Source organism: Hibiscus syriacus, unplaced genomic scaffold, assembly GCF_006381635.1.
Source record: "Hibiscus syriacus cultivar Baekdansim isolate YM2019G1 unplaced genomic scaffold, ASM638163v2 tig00110387_pilon, whole genome shotgun sequence".
Taxonomy (NCBI): Eukaryota; Viridiplantae; Streptophyta; class Magnoliopsida; order Malvales; family Malvaceae; genus Hibiscus; species Hibiscus syriacus.
In genome coordinates this window covers 3,928,219-3,932,804 of record NW_024062717.1, presented here as the reverse complement: position 1 = coordinate 3,932,804, position 4,586 = coordinate 3,928,219, and positions in this window count along the sequence as shown.

Below are 4,586 nucleotides of genomic sequence, written 5' to 3'. Positions count from 1 at the left end.
ATATGCTACCATGGATTCACGCTTTACTTCTATAGAGTCCCATTTATCCACAATGGGAGCTCAACAATTAGAAATTCTCTGAGAGATGCGCATAAACAACGCTTCGATGAATGAACATATTGATGCACTCTACATGAGATGGCCGCTATGAGAGCTCGTTTTCCTCCTCCGATCCGGATGTTTGATTCTGTGTTTAGCTTTAGAACTTTGAACTAAAAGATTATTGTTTCAACATTTGAAATATTTGGAATGTTTGATTTTGAGGATTGTTAGACTTTGTATTTGTTTGGATGTTTGAATTTATATATTTGGTTAGTTAAATTTATTGCATAATTTACATCATGTTAGATATATGACCAATTTTTCCATGTCACATGTTTATGAATATTGATTATGAAACTAATGGCTAACGTCTCTCTTGATTGTGATCTTAGCAGCTTAAACTATATATAATCAATGGCTAAATGATTTCAAAAACCTTGTTTAAAATCTTTATGAGTCTTTTTGATTTAACAAAAAGGGGGAGAAGTGTTAAATGTTTTAAATGGGAGAAGTGTTAAAGTAAGGGGGAGTAATTTTTCAAAAACGTCGTTTTTGATTTCAAAATCTTAAAATTACTAAAAAGTTTTGTTATATCAAAAAGGGGGAGATTGTTGAAAACATTTTGATATTTCGATATAACAAATTAAGTTAAATGAATTTTAAGATTTTCCAAAAAGATTTTCTATGTATATTCGATATAATTATTCGAATATAAAAACATTACTCTAAATCTTTCAAAAGTCATTTTTAATCCTTACTCAAGTGTAAAATTAAGTTTTAATCTTAAAACAATTTCAAAATAATTTTACAAAGTATTATGAACCGTTTCAAAGCCAAAAATTCTAGATTGCTCATAGGGAACCGATTCCCCAAAGGGGTACCGATTCCCCCTGAATGGTTTGGCTCCGAGAATTCCAGTATGCTCGGAGGGAACCGATTCCCCCAGGGGTACCGATTCCCTCCACTGTTCAACGGTCGAAATATTTGAATTTGCACTTAGAGAACCGATTCCCCTTATGGGGTACCGATTCCCCCCACGCTTCAAGCTATTTTATTAATTGATTTCACACTAAAACGGCTATATTATCTTCATTTATGATCCCCCAACGTTCAGAAGTGATTCAAGGTGTATTTAAGCAAGCTTAGAAGCCATTGATCAAAAATAAGAAACATCAAGCAACTAGAATCAAGAGAGAATCAAAAAGAAAGCATCAAACCTCAAGTTTGAGCATTTCAAGCCTATTTTTCATTCAATATTCATTTTGCTTTCAAGAACACTTATTGTGCTCAATTGTATTCATTCTTGAGTGTTCTTTTCTTTGTTCTAGAATTGTGCAAACAATCTACCTTGTGAGAATTTCCTTGTATGTTTGCAAATTTGTATTGTTCTCTCTTTGGGAGAGATTGTTCTCAAGAATTTGGGGTATAATTCTTGAGGGTTTGTAAGGTTACTCTTTGTCCTCAAAAGAAAGACAAATTAGTGAATTTGTGGAAAATCTTTAGTGTGGATAGCTAAGGTAGTGGACGTAGACTTTGATTGAGAAAGTCGAACCACTCTAAATCACTGTGCAATTTCTTTCAATTTTCTGCAAAAGCTTCCACCAAAATTTTTATTGCCAATTCACCCCCCTCTTGCCCGATTCTGTCAATCGATTAACTCAACAAACATGGAGACTTCATCGCGCAATGATGAAATATCGGCTCACATTCCACTCACAAGGGAATCAATATGCTCCAGAAAATTGACCATATATTCCATCACCGTCTTAATTGTGACATCCTCTCCAACTGGAGCTTCTGGAGCTTCTTCCATCATTGCGTCTCTAATTGGTTGGTCATCTTCATGGCTAATGGGGTCTATCTCCTCCCTCTCTTGATCTAATCTGACATCCTTGACACGCTTCCAACCGAATTTTTCAACAAAATCATATCCCGCTTTTTTAATAAATAATATGTCAATCTTGCGGGTTAATCGAACAGGAGTGTCATGCAAAAAATCAACTTCTTTCTTATTCAACAGATGGGTGATGACACATCCATATGGTAGTGAAGTTGAAATTATTGCTCCCTTTGTGACCATATATACAATTGTATTAAATATCAATTTAGCAATGTTTGAAGCCGTTTTGGATTTATACTTTGCTATCCACCAATAATCGCTGTCTCGAAGCGTTGAATGTTTTCCCCCAATAGGCCGGATATACCAAGTGAGCATTTTGTGAAACACTCTCGACTCTACATCTAGGTGAATTGGGATACTTCTAGCAACCCGTTGTATTGTAGTATCTAAATCATTTTCATCTGAATCCCCTTTATTCTCGACACCTAGACCCTCCGCAATAGTATCCGAAGATATATATATATATATCATTTCCCATGGCATGAGTATTAATTCCTATTATATTAGTCTTATTAGGCCCGTGCTGTAATGAAGCATTGTTGTAGAAGACTCTAACTAGGTTGGGTAATATTTGGTTCTACACCAAGGAATTCAAGCCAACCCCAAGATGTATATGTGGATTTAAAACTAAATGTATTTATCATCGAACAAGAAACTCAGGTCAATGACACGTTCGGGATGAATCTGGAAATCAATCAAACCCATAAAATATCGATAAATTTACCTGAATATCTGATTGTAACTATTATGAGAACACTGGTATTCATCAGAGATGAAGAGTTCTCTTCTGCCTTTAGGTTTAGGGTTTATCGATTTGGAGTTTATATCAATTATAATCTATAAATAATGAAGGGGAAAACACACGATTTTTAAAATGGTATCGACACAAATTTTACAATTGTCGATACTTTATGCTGACCTATTTCTCATAAAACTGTTATATTTATACCTGTTACATTGAAAATTTACTATTACATTATAATTATCGATTTCGATATTTTTGGGATCGAAACTTTTTAAAAATGTATCGACACTTTATGGGTGCACCCTTTTGGACATTCTTTCTGGACAAAAAGTATCGACACAAATTCCAGAAGTGTCGATACATTTTGTAGACCTATTCTCTCATAAAACTGGTATATTTATACCGGTTACATTGAAATTTACCTATTATATTATAATTATTTGTTTCGATATTTTTGGGATCGACACTTTTTAAAAATGTATCGATACTTTATGAGTGCACCCTTTTGGGCATTCCTTCTGGACAAAAAGTATCGATACAAATTCCACAAGTGTCGATACATATTTAGACATATTTTCTCATAAAACCGGTATATTTATACCGATTACATTGAAATTTACGTATTACATTATAATTATCTGTTTCGATATTTTTGGGATCGACACTTTTTAAAAATGTATTGACACTTTATGGGTGCACCTTTTTGGGCATTCCTTCTGGACAAAAAGTATCGAAATAAAATACATGTGTCGATACATTTTAGACATATTCTCGCATAAAACCGATATATTTATACCGGTTACATTAAAAAATTACCTATTACATTATAATCATGTGTTTCGATGTATCTGGGATCGATACTTTTTCCAAATGTATCGACACTTTATGCGTGCACCATTTTTTTGGGCATTCATTCTGGACAAAATGTATCAACACAAAATTTAAAAGTGTCGATACATTATGTAGACCTATTCTCACATAAAATCGTATATTTATACCGGTTATATTACAAAATTGTCTATTATATTATAATTATGGGTTTCGATGTCTTTGGGATCGACACTTTTTAAAAATGTATCGACACTTTATGCGTTCACCATTTTGGGCATTCATTCTGGACAAAAATTATCGACACCAATTTCAAAAGTGTCAATGCATTATGTAGATCTATTCTCACATAAAACATACATATTTATACCGGTTACATTACAAAATTACCTATTACATTATAATTATGGGTTTCGATGTCTCTGGGATCGACACTTTTAAAAAATGTATCGACACTTTATGGGTGCACCCTTTTGGGCATTCCTTCTGGACAAACAGTATCGACACAAATTCCAGAAGTGTCAATACATTATGTAGACCTATTCTCTCATAAAACCGGTATAGTTATACCGGTTACATTGTAAATTTACATATAACATTATAATTATGGGTTTTGATATTTCAGGGATCGATACTTTTTATAAATGTATCGACACTTTATGCGTTCACCATTTTGGGCATTCATTCTGGACAAAAAGTATCAACACCAATTTCAAAAGTGTCGATACATTATGTAAACCTATTCTCACATAAAACCGGTATATTTATACCGATTATATTACAAAATTACCCATTACATTATAATTATGGGGTTCGATGTTTTTGGGATCGTTCGATGTTTTTGGGATCGATACTTTTTATAAATGTATCGACACATATGCTTACCTATTTTTTGGAAACTTTACGTTTGGGAACCATACTGGACAAAATGTTGGAAACAAATCTTTGTGTTTATTAATTTTGTCATTAAAAAAATCTATTTTTACCACCTACATTGTAAATTTACCTGAAAGTTATTGAATTTTGTAGTTATCGTACATACCCCAATATGGAATGGCCATTCAGTGCCGC